Source organism: Haplochromis burtoni, unplaced genomic scaffold (genome assembly GCF_018398535.1).
Source record: "Haplochromis burtoni strain Fernald_Lab_line unplaced genomic scaffold, NCSU_Asbu1 Contig_340, whole genome shotgun sequence".
Taxonomy (NCBI): domain Eukaryota; kingdom Metazoa; phylum Chordata; class Actinopteri; order Cichliformes; family Cichlidae; genus Haplochromis; species Haplochromis burtoni.
The window spans coordinates 495,879-510,287 of record NW_024582701.1 but is presented as its reverse complement, the minus strand read 5'-3'; the positions used below and the strand labels follow the sequence as shown (position 1 = coordinate 510,287).

General features: G+C 39.4%; 1 protein-coding gene across 1 annotated transcript in view; it reads right to left on the bottom strand.

Annotated features, from left to right (window-relative positions):
• Positions 1 to 9,073, bottom strand: part of LOC102308864 (visinin-like protein 1) — a 23,340-nt gene extending 14,267 nt beyond the window's left edge. Inside the window, exon 1 of the mRNA XM_005942588.3 lies at positions 8,893 to 9,073. The gene's annotated coding sequence lies outside the window, so the exon portion shown is untranslated. The remainder of the gene's footprint in view (positions 1 to 8,892) is intronic.
• Between the last annotated feature and the right edge of the window lie 5,336 nt (positions 9,074 to 14,409).

The following is a 14,409-nucleotide window of genomic DNA, read 5'->3' as shown; positions in this document are numbered from 1 at the left end:
TGTGTGTGTGTGTGTGTCTTTTCAATACAGAAAGCAAAGGAAGTGAATAAAAGAAGACAGAGATGTCTGATGAGACATGGACTGCCTTCCTATTGATATGTGAATGAGAAACCCCAACCAGAATGGTCTTTATGGCAGCAGACCAAGTCATCAAAAATGAAATTGAACAATATGTCGCCTTGACAACAGCTGCCCAGCTCACTGCCAAGCCACCATCCGGGATGGAGAATGAGGCTTTCGGCCAATCGAAATAGTCCCTCTGCCAACTGGACCCTACGAAATGGCTGACAGATATATGAGCTGGATCTGTGATTTTATTGAAAATCTAAATATGTATCAGAGTCTTCCACATCCCGCGTGACGCTGATGTGTTTTGATTAGATATTGCTGAAGTGAAGAGAGGGCCATTACACTGTGGAAAACATCCAAACTGATTCAATTCTCATGCAGTCATATGATGAAATGTTAGAGTAGGTGGGGAAAGGCTAATCGTCCTCTATGTGAAAAGTTGACAAGTTATTTGTGCTTTCTGCTGCCCTTTTTGACATAAGCTTCAGAATAACGACATGGTTGTGTTTAAACTTTTCAAGCATATTAGTCGTCCTTCCAATCAGAGTGGTATCTTTTTCCTTGCAGCAGCCTTTTTGCACTTACCTGTATTGCATTCTCTTTTTTTTCTTTATCAGCTCTTCATCCAGAGCCTCAGATTATATTTCCTGGTTTTATTGTCTCTCAAAGAGAGAAATGAGACAGATGCGCGCTTACTCAGTACACATATGGCTGAACGCAGGTGACTGATTGGTCAGATCTGTTTATAAATGCTGCAAATTCTTCCTGAGAAATTACGTGATCGGTGTTAACGGTTGTATTAAAAATAGGTGAGTCCCAAAAATATTTAACGCAAAAATATTCACACAGGCTTCAGGTGTGAAAGGTCTTCAGTCGTACCACTGGGCGGAAGGAAACGTCCATCTACCCATGAAAAAAGGCTAGCATAACAGGATGTAAACATTGATAATGCCCACACACAGACAGCATAAAAGTTGGGTGTAGCTTCTGGGACTGAAAAGTGAAGCCCACATATAAGTGCCTTAAACAGGCATGATATTTAACGAAGGAAACAAATCTCGTAGTTGCAAAAAGACTTCTTGCCCTGCATAAATCTATCAACCAATAAGCACAGAGTTTCACAGTGAGATCTGTCACTTATTTGTTAGATCTGGTTCCAAAAAACCAAGATGGCAGTGGCAAAAATGGTTAGCTCAAGGGTACAGCCATCTTTTATACTGTCTATAAAAGACAGTAGAAAAGTGTGAGATGTAATGTCAGCTAGCTGCATGCTAGCTCTATTCCTTAAAATGAGCTATGAACTAAAACCATGCACCCAACATTTGAGGTATGAACCCAGACCATGATGTTTGAGAGTCATTACATAGCTAAATCTTAGAAGAACTATTAGTAAGCAGGATTTTCCAGAAAAGTTATTAACCCTGGCACCTTCAAGTGGCATCAGAAATGACTATTTCATCTTGCACTTAGTTAATGTAGTGGTATTAATCCCATTTAATGCAAATTCCGAGGCACAGACGAACGGCGGAGGTGTATTGGCCTTGGTACATCTCCGTCTCTGGAGAGAAACTGAGGGAGAGACAGCCCACAACAGCAGGATTGCAGAGGTTAATGTCTCTTATATAAGGCACAAAATGACTTCTTACAATTATAAAAGGACATGTTGTTTCCTACAAATATAGTCTCATATTTAATCTCCATATCAGGTTATATCATAGCATGGTACGTGCTGCAGTAAGGACAGATTGCTATAGAAACACAGCTCACCTCAACACTGTTCAAATGCTAATTTAGGACTAGGAAAGCCTGGGGAGAAACACAGGGGACAAAACAGCTGTGTGCATGTACCCTTATGAATCATTTTCTCATCTAACCTTTAACCATCATATCTAAAAGATCAGTATTTTATTTATTGCCACAATTGCTGCACATTTTCTGAAGTCTGGATGATTCATTTCTGACTGCTGCACTAATTGTTGTCTATTTCTATAATTGTTGTCTTAAGTATTCCAGCAACTTATAAATATTGGGGATAAATATTGTGGTTTGTACTCTCTCTTCTCTCTCTGTCTATATGGAAACTGTTGTTTACTTTTGGGCCACATGTCACCAGTGGCTAATATTTCCCCCTTTGTCTGTCTTTATAACCTGATAGTATGTGATGGTGTTTTTGCTTCAAGTGATGAAATATGTTTGTTCTTTTCATGTTTCGATGGAACCACTTTCTTGCATATTTTGCAACTGGACTTTGTTGGAGGTTCTTGAGGCAGCTCTCTTTTTAGGTACCAAAATTCTCACTGGAAGCTGACATAGGACACTGCCATCTTGTGTTCAAAAAAACAAGCAAGATGAAGAAGATTAAGAATAATATCTCTGAGTGTGTGTTAAACTATGTTTAACTATCTACTTTGCTAATACATCACATTAAATTTTAATTTTAATTCACATTTAACTATTAAAAGCTGTTTGCTTTTTTTTAGATGTGTGGTCATCAGAGAACAGCTCCTACAAACATGCGATTTTATAAATTATCACTGTAGATTAAACAGAATATAAAGTGTTTAAAATGAGCTCAGCCTGAAACATCTGCATAGACCTTAACCACATAGAACAAACTAAACTGAACAAACTAAACTGAATGGCTGTCCACTATTAAAGGTAGACACTTTCTAAGTTTGGATACAAGAAATATTTCATAGTGGATAACTGTATGGAAATCATAACTGTATGGAAATCATACTTGGTGAACACATTTCAGCCTGTCACATTTAGGGGTACACCACTGAATCAGATGGATGTCAGCATCAACTGATATTAGCATTGTTGACTGGTATCAGCAAATATCAACAAATACATTTTCTGATATGTCGGACTTTTGCTGAATGTGTTTACATTTAGTTAACTGTTTCAAAACAGTGTGATGAATAACTTGTAATACTCAAGATGTATCTGTTTTCTTGTTTTAGCAAAAGATATAAAAAAAACCCCCTCATAATTAAATTATATAAAATATTGGCATTACTGTACCCGGTGGCCAAATTATTGTTTAAAAGATTGTCACTAACTCAGAATATCACAATATATACCTCCTTAGTCATTTTCCTCATTGATAGGTTCATATAAAAATATTCCAACATTTAAAAAGGTAGAAAAGAAAATCATACATTCCCCTATGAGTCTTCCTTCTCTCACCCCCAACCAGTCAACCAGCAGATGGCCCCGCCTCTCCCTGAGCCTGGTTCTGCTGGAGGTTTCTTCCTGTTAAAAGGGAGTTTTTTCTTCCCACTGTCGCCAAAGTGCTTGCTCACAGGGGGTCGTATGATTGTTGGGTTTTACTCTGTATGTATTATTGTAGAGTCTACCTTACAATATAAAGCGCCTTAAGGCGACTCTTGTTGTGATTTGGTGATATATAAATAAAATTTAATTTAATTTAATTCTTTCAGTTGTGAAATAGTTAGACAGATTTGGAGGAATAAGGGGACTAGTGCAACTGCATTGGTCGTTAGCAGATTGCCATGATCGCCTGGAGCTTGCATGGCAGATACTGACATATCTGCAAACACTTGCCATTTACTCTCTACCCGATTGAAAAAGTCTGACCAAAAACAGAGAATATTAAAAGTAAAAATTTTATCTTGCAATTGAACCAAAATATGTCAAAAGGCACAACAAAATGGTCCCTACTTCCAGTTTGCATCGCATTATTCACAGTCTTACTGTTGCTTAGAGAGCAGTTGGCAAGTTGTTGCTGACAAGTCGGCATCTGAACAATTTGTTGATGATCAAAGCGATCACGAGAATATTTTCAGTGGACTGCATACTTTTTTGTGATTAATTTCATCCAACAGCAACCAACTGGCAACCACTGAGAGAATTTACATTGTTCACTAGCAACCACTGTTTGACAGGCAGTCACCAACCAGTCTCCAGGCCTGTGTGACCCAAAAGACAGTTTATAGTGGTAATTAATTACAAATTAACATAACTAATAACTCACAGATGAAAAAGGGAAAAAAACCTTCACATGCAAGACTCATGATTCCACCACCAATGTGGTGGATTGAAGTGGAGATCGTTGATTTCCTGTACACAGAAATTAATCAGCACCTATGAGACCAAGTGCACAAAAAATGTTTTTAGGGACATGAAAATAAGGGTAGAAAGTCTGTGTCCAGATGAGATCACATGGCTGACAGACAGAGGAGTCAGACACTTTAACAACTAAGGACAATTTTAGTATCAAGGCTCACATAAACTGCTTATTTTAAAGTGTGGGAGGGAGCCTCTAACAGCGGTGTCCATTAGTAACTGTGGGTGTTCATTAGTTATTCATCAATAATACCTGACTCCGTCACTCAACATTCCTTTGTTTTCCCTCAGCCAATGTCATCCATTCAGAAGCAGACAGGAGCTAGGACTGTGCCCCCTACTCCCTTGCCACAGTAATTTTTTTCTACCGCAACATCTGCCTCCCTGGCTAATAAAGCACGAGACAGGAATGGACAAATCAATCAGTCAAGAGACGCGCATGCAGCAGCTCATGCCAGCTGCCCTCACAAACACAAAGCACACACTGAGCCAGTGATGCATGAGACAGATGCACAGTACACCTGGCCACAGGCTTACAACAAAATGGAAGTGATACAAGGGGAGAGAATAAAAAAGAGGGAGAAGTGTGGGGGGAGGTGGGGAGGGGGGGTCAGTGCATCTTTTATCCACAGATGTAGGACATGAAAAAAAAGGGGGGGGGGGGGAGAGAACACTGGAAAAACAAACAACACATTCAAATGAACAGTCACATACAGGAAATTGTAGTGTAACATGTTCCTGCGAGCTGATATTATTGTACTACACAGAAAGTGGATCAATAGGTCATTCTTTCCGGGGGAAGAGCATGTAACGATAATAATGTGTTTTCCTATCCAGTGATCTGTCACTCAGTCAGCTGTTGTGTGTAACTGTAGCTTCTTTCCACCCACTGTTGGAAATAACAGTGGCGCTTCGGCTGTGTTTAACAATGCTGCAAAGATCAGGTGATCAACCTACCGAATGTTTAGGGAACAGCCTGCTGCTGCTATTATGTAATGAGTACAAGGACATCAAAATAAATGTCCCTGCTATGGATTGCTCTGAAGCGAAGTAACAAACATGGCAGTTTTGCAATCAGCCACAGTACTGTACCTGATACCGTTTTCAACTTGTGAATTATCTGTCTTTCCACAAGTCATCCTGGCAACATGTGGCCCTGGAGACACCTACTGGACTTTTTTAAGTACTTTGGGTGATGTAAACATAACAATCATGTAAGATGCAGTCACGAAACATTACAAGTGTGTAGTTAAGATCAAAATGAAAGCCATGTTCGAAGATGGTAGACAGATAAAAATACAACTTCAGGATACCCCTAATGTTTTGAACCGGATGCAGGAGCCAATCAGATGTTTTGTAAGGTGGCCTTTGCCGTGTTTCACCAGATTAGGATCTGGGGTTATTGGCGTAGGGATGCACCCAGCTATTCTGATGCTCATTCAAAGCTAGGTATTGTAGCCGTGAGCTGATTTATGGAACTGTGCCATTCAATTGAACATGTTTGATGCTTGCTTAGCCATCCATTAGTGGTACACCGATTCCCAGAAAAACCAATAAGGACCAATCTCCTTCTACAGGACCGAAGAAGCCAATGGCAAAAGGTCCAACAATTTCTTCAATACACAGCAAATTATTGAATATCCTATCACAACTAGCGACCGTCGAATGTCAACTCGTAGCAACAACTGGCATAATGGTGGTTAATAGCCACTAAGCTAAGTCATACATTTCTAAACTGTGAGTGAGCAACTGAATGACTACCAATGATACTGCAACCAAACTGCTAATCTGAACAAAAGTACCGAGCCACCTACACATTACACCGACAGGAGCTGCACAGGCATAGAAAACCAAGCCACGAGGCTTCCAGCATACAGTGTTTATGCTAATGTTAGTCCCATGTCGCTCAATGGAGCGGACTTCTAAATACAGTGGGAGAACAAACCTGCAGGTCACACTGAAATCATCTAGACCAGGGGTTAAAAATTTTAATGTATGAATTTATTTTACTTCTCTGCATTTAAAAGGAATAAAAGTAAATCAGTAATTATTAAAACAGAATAGTTGAGAAAATAAGGAAATTATTGTGAAATGCCAGAGCTTCACAGCATTATTCAAGATATTTTTAACTGTTATATTTTGTGTTTTCCTTTACATACTTAAAGACAATTTAACCATAAATTGATACCCAGTGAGCAAAAACTTGTGTGACAGAAGCTGCAGAAGATGACTTTGCATCTAAATGTTGAGAAATGGTCAAAACATGAAGGATAAAAAGCCTCTTTACAGCTAAAAATGGTTGAAAAGTGAAAGAACACACTTTCACCTCAACACCTCTAAAAGCCATAGGTTTGGACTGGCCAAAGGCCTGTATTAATAAGTTCACCATGCTACACACAATGAGACCGAAATATAATTTAAAACTTTAAAACCTTTTTTTAAATATTAAAAATACAGAATGGCCCCAATTTATTACAAACAGTAATATAAAACTGGTCCTTGTTATCGGCAGTTAGCCTAAGTCAGGGTATGTGTATCCTAGTGGAACTCGAAAAGGATGAATCATTGCAACCCTAACTTTCACTTATGAAATTGTGTCCTTTTTTCAAAAATCTTTCCAAAGTCCTGAATAACAAATTTAGAAGTAATGGGACATTTTTTTAGAGACCATGACAACATCCATGTACATCTGGGTCTTGGTGGCTAACAGCAGAGATTCTCCAACGGTCATTTTCCCGGCCAATTTGAAGTTCTGTTTTTCGTGATCTGCTGATATCGATTTTCTATAACTAAAAGCAAATACAAGCAAATTATGTTTAATGCAGCATTTTAATTTTCAAAATAAAAAGTGATTAATCTTTACAACTTCTCCCAAACTCCAGCGACTTATGGGATCTTTTCTCTGCTAATGTACGTTGCTGTACGCCCACCTTTACCCAAAACATCCTACCTTACCAAACAAAAGCTCCCGCAGCGTTTATATGACAGAACAAAAGTCAGCTACTTACATTATTTTTCAGCGTGTTTATAACTTTACCACATCGCCCCTTTTGTACTTGTCTCCATGATTTTCCTCACACCTGTTGATCCCACACTGCTGGTTTGAATCTGTGCTTTGGATAGCTTTAGCTTTAGCAACTTTGCCTTTGTTGGCTTATTAAAATGTCCATGTTCGCCAGGGCGATGGTGATTTAAGTTTTGTATTAGGTTTGTGGTTCTGGACAGTTTACTTTGGAAAACTTTATAACTCCAGTTACAATAAAACTTTTACACTAATATTATGTTGGCATTTGGCTGTGAGTGTTAGCACAACTATTTACCTGTGCAGCTGTGCATGTGTTGCACATGAATGAAACAAAATGGCTCATAATGGGACACAGATGAGCCTGACTGGCTAGTCACCGGTCCTGGCCAACCACGCTGGAAACTGGACGATCCCAGCCCCTGGCCAGTCAATCGGTGCATTAAAAAAACTCAAATCTTAAACTTAAACACAAAAACAGAGCAGTGAAAGTGTACCGTGTGGGTCTGAGACCTGTCGTGCACTAAGGACCTGCTGCTCCTCAGTTAAAGGCCAGCAGCCAAAGGACTGCAAAGCCAAAATTATTTGTCACTGCCACAACCATACCATCACAGATGTGCTTGTGTCTTGTTATTTTTATGTAATAATGCATTTTTTTAAATTATCTCAAACACCATAAATTATGTGCAGACTTATCATAGAAATAGAAATACAGATAGAAACACACGGTGCAATACTTTGATGCATGTGATTTGACTGTTTGAAGCCCAGGAGGCCACCAGTGATGTGAACAAGCACTCACACACACACACACACACACACACACACTCATTTAAAGCTGGTCTTATTGATTGTCCTGGTATCATCCAGAGGACTGAATTATGTAGATAAAACTAAACCACCAGCTCAGCCTGCTTTGATCACCCATATCTGCCTCACTCTGCACTCTCACAGGTCAGCAACAAATGACTCATGGATACAGTTTTCTCTCGCAAACACACAAACACTGACTCCTGATATTCATCAGTTACATTTAGCGCAACCATCCACTCAGGGGGCAGTCAGAGCCTCCATGTATTTGCTAAAAACAGCAGGATATGCAACTACCATGCTTATATCAAGCCATTAACAGAACACAGTCAGAGTCCAGTTTCAGTCTTGAAACACGGAGTGAGCTTTATTTTGTTCAGCCACTTATTGCTCCTAAAGCATGAAGGGCATCCTAGCTCTGACTTCCCAAAGCTGCATTTTCAGGTAAAGGCAGAAGAAAACAGCATATTCTTTAAAAATGACTCACCAAATGTAACAAACGCCAGATGATAATGACTGCTGTCATCACCAGAGTGCCTCTTTTGTTTTGAACAGGGAAACGTGGACCCAAGTTCAATTGCCTCTACAGCCCCAAGTGTCCTTGAGCAAAACACTTGAAGCTCTATTTGCTCAACAAATACAGTCCAGTCTACCTAAAACACCGACTTTGATTCATTTGCAGTGACAAATTATCACAGTGATACAAACAGGGGAGAGAGTTAAGTTCATCCTTTCTGGATAACAGCCAACAGCAAAATAGTGTCCATGACTTCTTGTTTTAATCTCTTTTTTAGAAATTAAAGGCAGATTTGACACATTTTCACTACCACCTGTGCACGTTAATATGACGATGAAAACAGAGTATTTACAAATATGCCAAATAAATGTCCTCCACTTACCCTGTAACGCGTGGAAGAAGATTAAGCTCCTTTCAGCCAGAAAACAAAAGCCTCTCTTTTTCTTTCCAGCTATTCTCGCGGCGGTGTTTTGCTCCAAAACAGTTGTTCCCTTATGTAAAATAACCTTCGCGTTAACTCACCTCTCTCTCTGGAAGCAGATGAATGAACCGCTGCGTCTCCCTTGCCAACACATTTGCATAAAGCCCGCCTCTCCGACCCGGAGATTGGCTAGGTTTCCGTTTAAAGGTGGACCCCTTTTAAGTGATTCGACGGAGCCGCACGTCAATAAAACAAAGAGCGCACAACAAGCGCACGCGCCTGTGCCCTCGCGTCCTGTCTCTGTAGCACCGCGTGCGCAGCAGAGAGAGAGAGAGCCCAGTAGTGAAAAACTGTAAAAAACAACACATCTCCAGCGAAAACAGAAATACACACGACACATGTTCGTTGTCCTGTGTAATTTTCTGGTACTTCTCGCTCAAATTCGCCATATTTTATTTTATTATTTGTAAACTTTGTCCTTTAGCTCCTATAACATGGTGGATATTTACTTATCAGAACAGACAGGAAACCTGTGCCCATAAGGTCACAAAGAATTAGACACCAGACAAAATAGCAAAACTACAGAACTCTTAACTGTAACACTCATGACAGGCACCTTGAATGCGATTAATCACTGTCACCGTGGAAATTGTTTCGTTGTTAAAGAACGTTACATGTGGTTTTCAGGACTTCCATGTGGTTGGTGATTGATGGTGGTGACAATGGTGTAAGGGTCAAAAGTTATTTGTACACTTCTCATCCTTATTTGTTGCAATCTTGGCTCAGCCAGGAGGAAACATAGCCTATACCATGTCAGAATAGACTGTATAAAAGTCAGATGTCGTTTGTGGGACTGTGAAGTGAAGATAACATAGAATTGTCTTAACCTGCTTTCTTTTTAATGACCAGCAGGGGGCAAAACTTTTGTTTGCAGAAAGATATGAATAGAAATCGATAAGAAAATAGCTTTTGGCTCACTTGCCTGTGATCCTAGTAAACATGATTTATAGACCCAATCATTATTGTAAAGCCATAATGAACATAAAAGTTTATTTTGTAAACTGTGATCATTAATACAGAATATTATGAAGGGTGGGCTCATTGATTTACAGCTATAGTTACAGTCCCATTGAGTATGTCACGTCTTTAAATTCAGGCTCATCACACCCAGTTTCAAAACACCAAGATGGTGACTGTAAAAACAATCAGCTCAAAGTTTCCTACCAGAGGTTCAGTATCCAATAATTAAGGTCACAGTGGCTAGGCCTATTGCATATGTAGTTTACGGTTGTCAGCTATGATGGGAATGCTAGTGCTAACTAGCAAGCAAACAGTGTCAGATTTTATCTTTTTAATTGAGTTTAAAATGTGTTGCAGTATTACACAGTGTATATACTAGTGCTGTCAGCATTAATCTCATTAAAATGACGTTAACGTCATAACTGCATTAACGCGGCAAATCCGTTAGCAGGTTAGCATGGATTGCCCCGTGCCCGCTAACCGCGCTAACGTATTGATGCAGGCCCACGCACGGTTATTGGCATTAACGCCATTTTAACAAGATTAACGCTGACAGCACTAGTATATTCATTTTACATTTTATTAATACATTTTTAGTTTATATATTGTAATATATGGAACTATACTAACAATTATTCTTGGCTAAATTCCCGCAAAGCATAAATGGCAACACACTGCACTGTCCAGTTAGAACACCTCCAAATGGAAAATTAGCTCATCTATAAGCAGCTCCTGTGGAAACCAGTTGGTGACGGCACCTCTTCATAATTTTTATTCAATCTATATACAAGAGAGTCATGGGTCATGGGTGAGAGTCTTTAAGCTTCTTATTGTTATTGCAACCCTGTCACTGTACACTAATGCCTCAAATCTTGTCCCAGATAGTTACATAATAGTTAACACATGTATTGATTTCTATCATGCCAATACTCTAACGCAGTGTTGTTGTTACAAAGAGAATCCAGACCGAGTGTTTGATTAGAAATCAATGTCAGTGAGCAAAACAGAACTTGTATTAACAGGTAACCTTTTTATTATTTTCCTAATACATGAAAATACATTTAATATTGTAGGTGAAAAAACAAATTCTAACAGATAAAATGTCACAGCGTGATTAGTCAAGGTGAGCCACAGCCTCTCATTTGAGAATAACATAACCTTCAGCACAAGGTTAACCTCCATATCTCTGCAGGAGCACTGCAACACACACTTCTTCTTTTCTGTGGCGTGAGTGTTGTGTGTCCTTCACTACAAGGTAAGTTCTGAAAAACTGTGAAAAAGAACAGGACAAAACAACGTGTTTAGACTTAATTGTGAAATGTTGAACTCCTGGAAAATCTAATTGCATTGCATTGATACCGCTGCATTAATCGTATTAATGCAATCATATAATTGTATAAGTGTTATGCTAAACTGTGCTCACCCATGGCTGTTCAGGTTTCTCATGTGAGATTGAGCAGAAAGAAAGATCTTTTTATCTCTTTCTTGCAGATTTAAATAGAGGATGATGCTGGATTTCAGTGTTAAATTATAATACCATAATATATAAAAGCAGGAGCCTAAAGCTTACAGTAGATTATGCTCTGAATGTTAGAAGTGATGTTGGTAAGCATTTGTTCATGATTAATTATTATACTTAATTAATAATTGACAGTCATCTGACAACCAGAAAAAAACATGTAGCACCCAACCAGCTGCCAAGTGGTTCCAAGAGGGCAGAATCAGAAAATTGCAAACACTTTGCTACCTGTGAGCTGAGCGGTAGTAAAACTTCAAAAAGTGTGGCGCAAACAGGAAATAGAGAACGTTTCACCTTCAGACCAGTCTTCAGGCCTATGTGACTGGAGATTTTGCAGTTGATTTCACAGTCATTAACCTCCTGCAACCACTCCTCCCCAACACAATATACATTTTATTTCCTTGCAAATAGTGGTTACCAGACAGTCAGTGAGTGTTCTCTAGGTCTGTGTGGTTGCGACCTTATTAACTTGACCTACAGCATCACATGTCCAAAATTCCTGTCAAGTTAATGGTGATTAGTAGTCACATGGTTAACGGTCACATGACTGCAAAACCTGAATAGTCATACACTGCATTAAACAACAACAACAACAACAACAACAACAACAGCCCTTTTGGGTTTTTTGGACTGTATGGTATTTTGAGGGGGGTCATTGTTTTGTTTTTTGTAGCCAAAAGTGACTATATTTTAGGTAGACATAATCCTTGATTAGCTTTTACAAGTAAAGTATATAATCCCATGAAAAATGTTTCAGAAGGCACTAGCACCACACAGTCGAGGAGTCCAAATCAGTCACTACCGCCAAGTCCTTAACTTTACCCCCTTATTACCATTACCCAAGCACATCAGTTTTTTTTTTAAATCACCAACCATACAGTTTTGATGGTACAGTACAAGGCCATGATTTATACAAAGTTGTCTTTTATAGTATAAAACATTTAGAGCTTTAGAGCTTCCAGATTATAAAATAAAGCCAAATGCATGAGTGCATTAAACCTGCATTCTGTCTGAAGGCCAACCAAAGGTAAAAGCTGCAGTTACAAAAAGAGTTCTGGTGGAAAACAGCTTTCTGACTTGACTTGTCAGAACTTGTTGAGTTTATGGGCTCAGTTACCAATTTTGAATCATATTCAATTAAATTAAATTCAATTCAATTCAATTCAATTCAATTTTATTTATATAGCGCCAAATCACAACACCACAAAATCACAAATCACCTCAAGGCGCTTCATAGATACAGAGAAAAACCCAACAATCAAATGACCCCCTATGAGCAAGCACTTTGGCGACAGTGGGAAGGAAAAACTCCCTTTTAACAGGAAGAAACCTCCGGCAGAACCAGATTCAGGGAGGGGCCATCTGCTGTGACCGGTTGGGGTGAGAGAAGGAAGACAGGATAAAAGACATGCTGTGGAAGAGAGACAGAGGTTAATAACAGATATGATTCAATGCAGAGAGGTCTATTAACACATAGTGAGTGAGAAAGGTGACTGGAAAGGAAAAACTCAATGCATCATGGGAATCCCCCGGCAGCCTACATCTATTGCAGCATAACTAAGGGAGGATTCAGGGTCACCTGGTCCAGCCCTAACTATATGCTTTAGCAAAAAGGAAAGTTTTAAGCCTAATCTTAAAAGTAGAGATAGTGTCTGTCTCCCGAATCCAAACTGGAAGCTGGTTCCATAGAAGAGGGGCCTGAAAACTGAAGGCTCTGCCTCCCATTCTACTTATAAATACTCTAGGAACAACAAGTAGGCCTGCAGAGCGAGAGCGAAGTGCTCTCATCGGGTGATATGGTACTACAAGGTCATTAAGATAAGATGGGGCCTGATTATTTAAGACCTTGTATGTGAGGAGCAGGATTTTGAATTCAATTCTGGATTTAACAGGAAGCCAATGAAGGGAAGCCAAAACAGGAGAAATCTGCTCTCTCTTTCTAGTCCCTGTCAGTACTCTTGCTGCAGCATTTTGGATTAGCTGAAGGCTTTTGAGTTAAACTGTAAGTTTGGTTTGTAAACCTCCTTCATACCACATTTCAAAGTGGAGGATTATTTCATGCTAATTGGCTGTGAACTCGTCAGTCACCCATCTTTAACCATTTAGTGTGCAGTTTAAAAGCCTACAGCAGAAACGTTCATCCCAAGGCTTGAAAACGAGATGTTACAAAAAGACTTTTGCCCTTGGTCATTTTTAGGAACCTGATCCAGGATCTGCAGTTTTTACACTCCTGCATTCACAAAAGCACTAAAGCTAACCTCAAAGATAGGAAGTGTAAGTATGAAAGTCCACATTGGCTTGCCTGAAACACTAACCAATCAGCTTCATTGTGTTCAGAGACCAGGCTTCATAATCAAGTACCATTAAACTTAACTTGTTGGCACTTGGCTGTAGCTTTATTGTTAATGTACCAGCAGGACAGTGATATTCCTTTTTTCAGCTCTCAGCAAGAAGGCACACATTCCCCAAAATGTCCCCCAGCACTGACCTCAACGCTAAGTCTCAGGTCCTTCAATCATTTTTCACTAAGTATTTTAACAAAATCCCATCCTTATTTTTCCAATTCGTCTTTCTGTCTTCCTCTTTCTTCTCCTCCCTGTAATTCAAGTATGTATTATTGAAACCACATTAATTGATATGAAATGAATCTCTTGCCCTCTAATTGAAATATGCTTAATTGAAAATGGCATGAATTTAGTATGAACCTCCCTCCCTCCCCTCTTACCTCTATGAATATTCATGAGTGAACACGTCCATCAGCAACAGAGAGTTGCCATGGGAGACAACCCATCCAGCCTGTCCTCAGCCTCTCATCCCTCTCTGCTCCCTTTCATCTCTCCTGTCCTCTGTCACCACTGATCTCCTCACTTTGGCACCGTTCAGTGTTTGCTCAATTCCTTCTTTCCCCGTTTATTCTGTTGACACTTCAGAAATAAAGT